Here is an 11,910-nt window from a genome sequence, read left to right as displayed (position 1 = left end):
GCCTACGCTTCAGAGGCCAGAGTGTGACGTCATGCATGTGCTTCCCACTAAGGCGCAGCCAGAACCGAACCTAATAGCAACAATAAGAAATTCACAGTTCCGTTACGACAGTGTAACGCGAGATTAAGCGAGAACTGTTTAGGACACTGGTGTAGTGGTCACGTGATGCACACCTGCACTGGAAGACGGCTGTTCCAAACAGAGCTACACTTGTGCTAGAACGGAGCAAGAAACTCGTAGAGGTCATCGAGAAGGAAAGCGAGACGTTCCACGTAATGGCCGATTTAAGAAAGGTTCTCTTAGGACTTGGGACTGTGGGTGCTTCACGCACGGAACCTAGTTTGCTTTAGAGCGTCATCACAATGACAATTTTTCGTGGCCGGCCGATGTTCGGATCATCGCTTCTGACTAAAAACAGCTCCGTTGCATGTTAAGGGGCCAGCTCGATTTTGTCTTTGGGCGATCTCCGAAAGCCTTGTTGCTTAAAAAAAAATTTAAGGGAGAATTCAAGATGATATTCAAGACGCGCTACACAAGCACGATAGAAAACCGGAAGATATTTCAAGAACGTTCAAAGGAGAATCCTAACAGTCTATATAAACGAAAGAAGTATGCTGTGTGAGAACGGCAAGACTCAAGGGAAGAAATTCTTGTTGACCAGTGGTCGTGAGAGGCCTGCATTTCTATGATGTCCAAATAACACATGGATAAAGATGCTCTGAAGTGGTGAGCAACAAGCGCTATGACCAGGATTCTATGAGAGGAACTGCATTCTCTCATGATGAAGAGCTCGGGCGGGATCAGCAATCAACCGCAGTTATGTTGGTGACCAGACAGGTACCTCAACGCATACACAGAATGCCGCATTGACTGGGGCACTGACAGTTCAGTTGTGTGGCTTCTAATCCGCCCATTGAGCTGCACAGAGAAGCAAGCATGAATGGGTTTGCCAGGACGTTACCTCAACAGAACTCAGCGGGACTGTGGCTCTTGATTACTGTGAAATATGTGACTAAGTTTGTGTACCCCGTGCACAACACATCCACGAGAAGTGTAGTGCGAGTTTAGGATGCCACATGAAGTACGTAGTTTTTTCGCGGCAGGATGAGTTTTAGCGAAACCAGAAAAGTGATTGAGAACAGTGGGCAGTGATCTGGAGGAAATGCTAGATGTACGCTGGGAGGCGCGCAACTCTTACTCTATAGTCATTAAAGTGCTGTTCTGTAAACTTTAAAACGCAGTTAAATTGAATGGCGTGTGTTTCAACGTAAAAGTACTTGTTACGCTTGTGCTGCGCGTCACATAAATGCCATTTGCAACATTGAATAAGGAGCGCTATGCTTTTCTCTAAGACGAGGTCACTGAAGTCTACCCAAAGGTTGTGATTAGAGCAGGTGATGTCGCTTTCATGTTATAGCAAACAAATGTTTGTTTCTTTTAGGGCAGTGACATTTATTTTGATGCAGTACCTGCGCACTAAGTCATTAGTTGTAGAAAAAGAGTCTGACACCAGCGGCTAATTCTTCATGGGTAAGATGCTTGTTTTGAAGGCGATGCATTCTCGGGCTATTTAGGCCTCTTTAACACGGCCTGAATCCTACCTTGGCCGGATTATAGTTGTATTGTGTTGGTTTAAAGGTCGCATAAGTATCTGAAGCTACCATGCTGCAAGCTAACTAACGGTCGGGTTAAAGAAGGCGTAATTGAGCACAACGTATTTATTTACATGTAAGACGTGATACGGCGCAGTGCGTCCTTTTATGTTCTCTCTCTGTCTAGCATGCGGCATGTAAAACCGTCTGGTATGCTTAAAATAGGCTACACACTCCATGGTTCAGATGGTACTTTGTTGAAATTCGCCTCTCTTGTAAGCAAACTGAAACTATGCTTTACCGTAATAATGTTAGTGGAAGTGCATATGAAGTAAGAGCATGCTACTTTTTAATGGTAATAGTTTTTCATAGCGATGGGTACTATACAGGTAGTACGTGATCGCATGTTTATGACAACGACATGAAGCAATACAGAGGCACTTTTGAGGTTTGTCTGCATATCAGGCGCTCTTGCAGTACAGGTGACGGGCGCGGCTTTTTCGTCGTCATGGAAACAGCCGTCGGAGGCACCAAGTACCCCAGGTGTACTCCGATACCTGGCCAGGAAAGGCGTGCAAACCGACACAGCTTGGTGAAACGTGGCGTCGCTTGAGCCAGCGGAGTTCGAACAACATGTCCAAGCCCGTACACGCTGTTGTGCCGAAGGAGAGAGCGAATGGTGAGCCCTTGCCTCTCTTGGAAAACGTAGCACAAAGCCGACGCGCTCTCCTACCGAAGAGTTGCATTCCGTAAACCATAAGCGACATATCACACGCATCTGGGGAGCCACAAAGGGCAAGGGATCCTATTTATTTTCCAACACGCGAACTAAGCTGCCCGAAGAGTTGCATTCCCGCCTGTAACTCTGTGGGCGTAGGTGCCCTTTAGGGTCCGGTGGAAGGTTAGCCTCCTGGGATGCATATACAGTCTAGTAAGGGAACAGCGAATGCAGCGATGGCGTAGAGGTAGAACATCCGCCTCGCGTGCAAGAGGACCGGGGTTCAAATCCTGGTGCCGCGCAATTCTCCACCGGTTATAAAAAAAAAAAAAATCCGCGTCTCGATGGAATTGCATAACCAGGCCTGGAGTGCGGCCTGATCTCGGTGACCAAAACCGACAACGCACTCCCTCACCAGAGCAGGATTTGGCCACCCTGGTGTAGTACTTGGCCACAACCTTCTATGATCAAACCAATTAACCCTCGGCCCTCAGTCCCCAGCGGCTGCAGAGCAACTGACCACGGCGGCGGTCAGACCTGTGACGCAGCGGAGGGTGCTAAGAATCTCTGGCTCCGGACAGGCCGCCATTGGAATCTGAACCTGGCAACGTTTAACGCTAGAACTTTAGCTAGTGAGGCTAGCCTAGCAGTGCTGTTTGAGGAACTAGCGGGAATTAAATGGGATGTGATAGGGCTTAGCGAAGTTAGGAGGACAGGTGAGGCGTATAAAGTACTAAAGGACGGACACATACTGTGCTATCGCGGGTTAGAGGATAGACGAGAACTAGGTGTGGGTTTCCTCATTAATAAGGATATAGCTGGCAACGTAGAGGAGCTCTACAGTATTAACGAGAGGGTAGCAGCTATAGTAATTAGGCTCAATAAGAGGTACAAGCTGAAAGTGGTGCAGGCCTACGCACCCACATCCAGCCATGATGACCAGACCGTTGAAAGCTTCTATGAGGACGTAGAATCAGCAATGAATAAAGTAAAATCTCAGTACACTGTACTGATGGGCGACTTCAATGCGAAGGTGGGCAAGAAGCAGGCTGACGACCACGCGGTAGGTGACTATGGGATAGGCTCTAGAAATAGCAGGGGAGAGTTATTAGTCGAATTCGCGGATAGAAATAATTTACGGATCATGAATACCTTCTTCCGCAAACGAGAAAACAGGAAATGGACCTGGAAGAGCCCCAATGGTGAGATTAAAAATGAAATCGACTTCATACTATGCGCTAAACCTGGCATCATTCAGGATGTGGCCGTCCTCGGAAGGGTGCGTTGCAGCGACCATAGAATGGTAAGGTCTAGAATTAGCTTAGACTTGAAGAGGGAACGGAAGAAGCTAGCGAAGAAGAAGACCATTAACGAGTTAGCCGTAAGAGGGAAAGCACAGGAGTTTAGAATAGCGCTGCAAAACAGATACTTGGCTTTAACTGAGGAAGATGATCTTGATGTTAATTCAATGCACGATAATCTGACATCAATAATTACGGAGTGCGCAGTAGAAGTAGGCGGCAGGACAGTTCGAAAAGATACCGGGAAGCTATCTCAGGTGACGAAAGATCTGATTAAGAAGCGCCAAAACATGAAGGCATCTAACACTACCGATAGAATAGAACTAACGGAGCTATCAAAGTTAATAAATAAGCGCAAGGTAGCCGACATAAGGAAGTTTAATATGGAGAGAATCGAGCATGCTATAAAGAACGGAGGTAGCCTAAAAACAGTGAAGAGGAAACTAGGCATAGGTAAAAACCAGATGTATGCATTAAGAGACAAGCAGGGCAATGTCATTAGCAATATGGATAAGATAGTTAACGTAGCCGAAGAGTTCTATACAGACCTGTACAGTAGCCAATGTAATCAGAGCGCTAATGAGAAAGAAAGCAGTGCACAGCAATGCGTTATCCCGCCAGTAACGAAAGATGAAGTAAAGAAAGCCTTAGAAGCAATGAAAAGGGGAAAAGCAGCTGGGGAGGATCAGGTAACAGCAGATCTGTTGAAGGATGGAGGGGACATCGTGCTAGAAAAACTAGCCACCCTGTATACGCAATGCCTTATGACCTCGACTGTACCAGAAGCTTGGAAGAATGCAAACATTATCTTAATTCATAAGAAGGGAGACGCCAAGGACTTGAAAAATTACAGGCCGATCAGCTTACTATCCGTTGCCTACAAAGTACTTACTAAGGTAATCGCTAATAGAGTCAGGGCAACGTTAGACTTTAATCAACCAAATGATCAGGCAGGCTTTCGTAAAGGATATTCCACAATAGATCATATTCACGCTATCAATCAGGTGATAGAGAAATGCGAAGAATATAACCAACCTCTATATATAGCTTTCATTGATTACGAGAAAGCATTCGACTCAGTGGAAACCTCAGCAGTCATACAGGCATTGCGTAATCAGGGGGTAGAAGAGCCTTATGTCAAAATACTGGAAGATATATATAGCAACTGCACAGCTACTATAGTCCTCCATAAAGTCAGCAATAAAATTCCGATAAGAAAGGGCGTCAGGCAAGGAGACACGATCTCGCCAATGCTGTTCACCGCATGTTTGCAGGAGGTTTTTCGAGGCCTGAATTGGGAACAGTTGGGAATAAGAATAAATGGAGAATACCTAAATAATCTGCGATTTGCTGATGACATTGCCTTGCTGAGTCACTCAGGAGGTGAACTGCAAATCATGATCAACGAGTTAGACAGGCAGAGCAGATCGATGGGTCTAAAACTTAACATGCAGAAAACCAAGATAATGTTCAACAGCCTAGCAAAGGAACAACAGTTCACAATTGGCAGCGAGAGCCTAGAAATTGTGCCGGAATACGTCTACTTAGGGCAGGTAGTGACAGCTGATCCTGATCATGAGAGGGAGATAACTAGAAGGATAAGAATGGGGTGGAGCGCATATGGCAAATTCTCGCAGATCATGAGTGGCAGTTTACCAATTTCCCTCAAGAGGAAAGTGTACAACAGCATGATCTTACCGGTACTCACCTACGGGGCAGAAACGTGGAGGCTAACGAAAAGAGTTCAGCTTAAGTTAAGGACAACGCAGCGAGCCATGGAAAGAAAAATGATAGGTGTAACGTTAAGAGATCGGAAGCGGGCAGAGTGGGTGAGGGAACAAACACGGGTTAATGACATCCTAGTCGAAATCAAGAGAAAGAAATGGGCTTGGGCAGGGCATGTAATGCGAAGGCAGGATAACCGCTGGTCTTTAAGGGTAACGGAATGGGTTCCAAGAGAAAGTAAGCGTAGCAGGGGGCGGCAGAAGGTTAGGTGGGCGGATGAGAGTTTGCAGGCAAAGGGTGGATGCAGCTGGCAAAGGATAGGGTTAATTGGAGAGACATGGGAGAGGCCTTTGCCCTGCAGTGGGTGTAGTAAGGCTGATGATGATGATGAAGGGAACAGCAGTTCACAATAGGCAGCAAGGTGCTGGAAGTGGTGAAGGAATACGTCTACTTAGGGCGGGTAGGGACAGCTGATCCGGATCATGAGAGGGAATAAGTAGAACGATAAGAAAGAGTGGGGTGGAGCTCATATGGCAGGTTCTCTCAGATCATGAATGGCAGTTTACCAATTTCCCTCAAATTAAAATTGTACAACAGCAGCATCTTACCGGCACTCGCCTATGGGGCAAAAACGTGGAGGCTAACAAAAAGCATTCAGCTTAGGTTAAGGACTACGCAGCGAACCAAGGAAAGAAAAATGATAGGTGTAACGTTTAGAGACCGGAGACGGCAGAGTGGGCGAGGGAACAAACGCAGGTTAATGACATTCTAGTCGAAATCAAGAGAAAGAAATGGTGTTGTGCTGGGCATGTAATGCGAAGGCAAAATAACTGCTCGTCTTTAAGGGTAACGGCGTGAATTCCAACAGAAGGCAAGCGTAGCAGGCTGCGGCAGAAGCTTAGGTGCGCGGATGAGATTAAGAAGTTCGTAGGCATAGGGTGGGTGCAGCTGGCAAAAGACGAGGTTAATTGAGAGACATGGGAGAGGCCTTTGCCCTGCAGTGGGTGTAGTGAGGCTGATTATTATGATGATGATGATGATACAGTGCTGGACTGGCTCGTCTCCCCTCGGTCAAGATGACTGCTTTCCCGCACAGAACGTCGCGACCATTTCCTCGTCTTTCGTGCATAGTACGCGGTGCACGACGCCAGCTTTCTATAAAAGAAGGAAGAGTCTGTATGCTGTAGGCTTACAATGCAAGGAACGTTGTTTGTTTCAAGACGCAAAGTGCTAGCGCCTTTGACCACAAGCGAACAGTGCCTGCCATGTATTCACAGTACGATTACCTACCTTAATAAAAGGCACATCTCTTACCAACGGATCCGTTTTTTTCCTTGTCAGGCTCAAAACTATATGTGCATTTTGTGCAGCCTTTACTTTATAATTTCTGCGCTGCGTTAACTTGCTTAGCGGCAATCCCGGCCGAGGCGGCGATATGTCTCTGAGGCCTAGAGGCAAAAAAACACCCGTCTGCTGGTTTGTCAGTGCGATTTAAAGAAACGTAGGTGGTACAAATTACTCCAGAGCCTTCTACCCACACACGCCTTCTACCCACGGTAGCCACGGTGCCGCCACGCTGAAGGCTCGAAATGCTGCTGTAATATAGCTATCGCTACAAAAAAGTTAGCTGCGGTTTAACTTTTGCTGAACCTGGTTAGAGAGCGAAAGCTGTCGTGTCTCTGGGCAAGCAGACGCAACTTGGCGTCTGTAACGTTGAGTGCGTTCTACACACTCCATTCCGCCGGCGCGTCCACTCTGCCACTCTGGCAGGTGGTAGTTAAATTAATGGTTGATCACGAGATGTTGGTCATCCAATGAAGGCCGCGCGCAGCCTATCCCTGCTGTTCCGAGCGTGTGTCAACGTTGACAGCGGTAATGGATGCCGCCCACATCTCTTTCTCGCTCACCACCGCCACGAACCTGAAACCATGATTGAGGCGTCCACTGACACAGGGAGCCAGTTATGCGCTCATCCTTTCCTCAAAATCATCGGAGTCTAGAGAGTTGTCAACGCCAACGCCAATGAACACAGAACGCCGACAGCTGTCGCTTTTTACATGCCGGATTAGCTCAACAAATCCACATACTATTTTTTTCGCTCTATGGATGTTATTATAACGTCGAGAGTAGTAAACACTCTGTGACTGTTGACCGGAACTGGGCGGTCATATGTTCTAGCTTCAGAAATCAACTTACACGTGAATTCTAGGTGTCTCGGTTGCTGTGCGGAAATTGGTCAGATTTGCGACATTTCTACTAAAAATTTATTTTGTTGCCTTTTCGGGCTTCTGAGGTCTTCCGTTTCCTTCCTGGGAAATCAAAGGGAATACTAGAAACACCGTGGCACCTCGTGTGTGCAAAACATAGCGGGAAAAATGTAAATGTATTGAAAAAAAATTTGAAACTAGTTTTTAGCTTTGTGCACCAAGCTATAGCTTCAGGCATCTCGTTTCCAGACGTAATACACGCTGTTTGTTGCTGAAGCTTCTCCAATTTGATAGCTGCATCAGGTTCGCTTTTTCAAGCGCTTCCTTCGCAAATTCTTTCGCAGTTCTCGCCTTGAGAGTTAAGAGGGTGCATCTTTTCGTCTTTCTTCTCTTTTTCTCTCTACCTTTTCCATTCTACTATGCAACGAAGGAACCTGACTTTCGGTCACTTTTTTGCCGCCTGGAATGCACCAGCAGGTAAATGCAGGAGTGTTCTTCAAAGCCTACTCCGCCGTCTCGTGTACCTGCACCGCATGCAGACTTGGCTTTTTCGAGGCAGTCCTGCAGCCTTTGTCACGCCACTAGGGCGAGGGGAGGGGAATTGGCGTTGAAAAATACCTGTCTGCGATGTCCAGTAGACGCTTTTCCGTAATCCTAGCCGAACTGCAGTCCCACTGAAGCTCCTAGATTATATGTTGAATACATCCTTACTTCTTATTTTATTTACGGCAAAGTATTCGCTCCGAAATTGAATGAGCGATTTGCTTTCCTTCTGGCTTTTTATCAACTTCCCAAATGCTGCTTTTAAACCTCCTACTTCCACCAATATCTAATACCTTAGAAAGCGTTTACGTTCCGTAGGAGACGGTTAAGTTTAAACGCACTGCTTTTCAACTGGTTTGTTTAAGTGGTGTTAAGGCAGAGACTTTAGCCAAATGTCGAATTATGCTTAAAAAAACAACAACGCAGAAGCACAGGACATGAAGGAAGCAACTGCTATTTATTTCGCCAGAATCGAGATATATACAGCTGGAATAAAAACGAGTTGCTAGTCGGCGCGTAGTGCTCTCGTGTTGTTTCTCGTCCCGTGTTTAAGCGCAGTTTTTTCTTCTGTTTAGGCAATCAGGAACCGCTAATGATTTGGGGTGAAGTGGGGATCGGATGTGAAATCTATTATCTGACATAGAGCAATGTAATCTGGCACGCTTATTGAAGTAAACTGAATGATTAAATGCAAATGTTGGCTGAAATACCTCGAGAAGCGTTACATTATAAATTCTAATAAGTGCAATGCTCATACAAATACAAATCCTGTGTTTTCTGAAATTTGGATTGTTTTCCGAGACTTCCGCCGTTTGATCTCCACGTACTTTTAAATCCAAAACCTTTAGTTATTTATACATCAGATACAGTTTTCTGTCATTTTTACGCAAGGTTTCTGTGGATATTTATTGGGAAGCGGATGTCAGATTGTGGTGTAACCACCTACTCTTAGGATCTTTTTCACTACACTAATTAATTTTCTAATTGTGTTTAACAAATGGTGTGACATCATTCTTCATAACCCCTGGAGGCCGAAATTTCCGGAGCCCTTCACTACAGAGGCCCTCATAACTTGAGCCGCTTTGGGACGTTGAACCCCCGTAAACCCATAAACATTCGTTCGTCTGGAGTACCGCCGGCTGCGAACATTCGGTGTCTGCCTTGGAATAACGAGCAGCCAGTTATGTTAGGAAAAAAAAGGTGGAAATAGAAGTTTCTTAATATATTCATTGCATAAAAAACTTTATAGCCCATTTAAATTAGACAAAAGAATTTAAACTAGAGAAATTTAAACTGATCGAAGATAGAATAGTGCCACGAGTCGTGCTGCAGTAGTCAGGCTGTCAATCTTTGTGGTGTCAGTTATGAAAGTGAGTGCTCGTGGAGAATAACTGTTTCCAGCTCCCCGGAACCCTAAAGATCTTCCCATTATTTCCTTGACTTGCAGGGCTTGAAACCGTGCCTGTTCAGCAGGGAGCCAACTGACCCTGCAACCAAGCCACCACTGGAGACCACCGCAGACGCTTGCGGTAGCCGTTCACAAGGTAACCCTTTTTTAACCACTGTTTCGGTGCATTGTGTAAGCTACATGGGGCACTGACTGCACACAATGGCTGCTCTAGCGCTAAGCATGTAGTTGCCAAAATAGGAACAACGCCTGGTGGGAAGACTGGCGGAGATGACCTCGTATCTTTGCCTTGCTCTTAACCCTCACAAAAATTTCTTTATACAGTCTATAGACTGTCCATAAACATCTGTCTATAAAATCTATAGATTCTTTGTAGACAAACCACCGAGAACAGTCTATAGGCAAAACAAATCCCATAGACAGTATATATACAAATCAATAGATCTATGGCCATACACTTTTAGTTGAATATTATCTATAGCTAACAGTCTATAGATTATGAATACACAAAAAGGAATATGTAGGAAGGCAATAGTCTATGCAGTGTATAGACTGTCTGTAGACCATTTTTCTAAGGAGTTATACTGCGTATTTTCGTTAGGACTGATTTTCATTCAGTTTTTTCTCTTTCTTGGACGGCATTTCCACTTATGCCGGCAGAGTTGATAGCTGTAACCAGTGTTATTCCCAGACTCCGTTATCTAAGGCGGGATTTCAATGACAAAAGCTGCTAATTTGATAGTTCCTTATGCTGCAAGACACGTGTACTGTGCTAAAGAAAGTATAAAACGTACCTTTTCACTAATATCCTTGAGCGCCAAGGACCTGTAGAACTTTTCACTGTCTGCAGCCTGATTGAGCTCGCGTGATGTTTGGCAGTGCTGCGCATGCGCAGTAGATGCCTGTATAAAATCCGCCAATCAGAACGCTGCTGGCACACAGCCAAGTGGAAATCTGGCTGCGCTCAAAAAGGCACATGTAAAAAATTAGCTGCGGTTTAACAACTGCTAAACCTGGTTAGAGAGTGAAAGCTGTGGTTTATCGGGAAGCAGACGCGGCCTGGCATCTATAATGTGAGTGCGTTCCGCACACTGGATTAGCAGTGCGCCCACACTGCCACCCTGGCAGGTGGCATGCAGTTAATGGTTGATCTCGAAAGGTTGGTCAACCAATGAATGCTGCGGCCTATTCTGCCGTCCTCTGCCCGCAAATCAAAAGGTCAAAAGTCAAGTGGTGCGAAACCCTAGCGGAACATAAGGTGAGGCCAGTAGCCACACTTGACCTCAGGCTCACTTTGCTTTTGCCTAGTGTAGTGAACCTTTCGCTTCAAAGGTGTTACATAGGTATTCTCAGAGTTCACACGATACGGGCCACCCCACAGATTTCGTGCCCGCAATGTACCATTGTGCTACAGAATGCGCGGTACAGCTTGTAGTCAGTGTTCGTGCAATTCAGTGGTGGAAGCTCACGTAAGATTCTCTTTCCGCAGCCCGGCCGATCTGGACCACCACTGCACCGCAGAGAATACTTTCGTCGCGTCTGGCAGAAAGTACCATGTGACGAGCCAGCATTTGACATCCTTACTTCCACTGCAATGGCCGGGTGAGCGCTTAGTTCTCAGTGAGTAGCGTGCGGCAATTATCGCTGCTATGGTGTGGTTGAGAACTTGGAATATCAATACAACAGCGCATACATAATTCCCTGAATTTTCTTCACCATGAGCACCACACAGGGTGAAACATACCGTCTATGCTGGTCGCGTCAACTGATCCACATAAAAACCCTGCATTGTACGCAGTATTCTTCCACGTATGAGGGCTAATATAATACGGAAGAAAATATGACGATATTCAAACACAACCCCAGTGTCTCTGAATTTTCAGGCTTCGGCACATCAGAAGCCACTGGCTAGGGTACTGCTTTCTTCGCCATATTTTGTTTCCATTGAAAGCGAGTATCTTTCAGCCTGAATACATTGTTCAAACCTCAAGATTCAACAGATGATTTTATTATATACCCTGACCACTGTGCCAGTAAGCGTTTTTACAAAGACGTGTAAAATTTGCGCAAATTGTCACAGTTAATCGAAATATAAAACATTGAAAAGCCACAATTTCTCTAATCAATACCCATGAGATTGCGGAATCACTTTCTATCTCGATGATGCACAGTACAGTCGGAATTTTAAAAAAGCTACCTATACATACTGGAGCAAAAACCTGGCTGCATAAATATGGTGGATGATGTGCCCTCGAGCTCCCCGTTTGGTGAAATATTGATAAATTTGCTCTAAACAAGATAAATCGCTGCTAGCTGTAGCGCATCGTTTCTACACAATTTTATACAGAACACCTTAAAGAGCTAGCCAAAACGGTTATGCCGCTGGCACATTGACATTCGATACGTTCGATACATC

The 11,910-nt window shown here is 45.6% G+C and overlaps 1 long non-coding RNA gene across 1 annotated transcript; it reads left to right on the top strand.

The window, feature by feature from the left end:
- The first annotated feature begins 2,082 nt into the window (after positions 1 to 2,082).
- Positions 2,083 to 11,079, top strand: LOC144100720 (uncharacterized). The gene is made up of 3 exons (XR_013307817.1): positions 2,083 to 2,271; positions 9,534 to 9,630; positions 10,984 to 11,079. It is a non-coding gene; the product is annotated as an uncharacterized LOC144100720 (long non-coding RNA).
- The last annotated feature ends 831 nt before the right edge of the window (positions 11,080 to 11,910 follow it).

Source organism: Amblyomma americanum, chromosome 8 (assembly GCF_052857255.1).
Source record: "Amblyomma americanum isolate KBUSLIRL-KWMA chromosome 8, ASM5285725v1, whole genome shotgun sequence".
Classification (NCBI taxonomy): Eukaryota; Metazoa; Arthropoda; class Arachnida; order Ixodida; family Ixodidae; genus Amblyomma; species Amblyomma americanum.
This window is presented reverse-complemented; position numbering and strand designations above follow the sequence as displayed.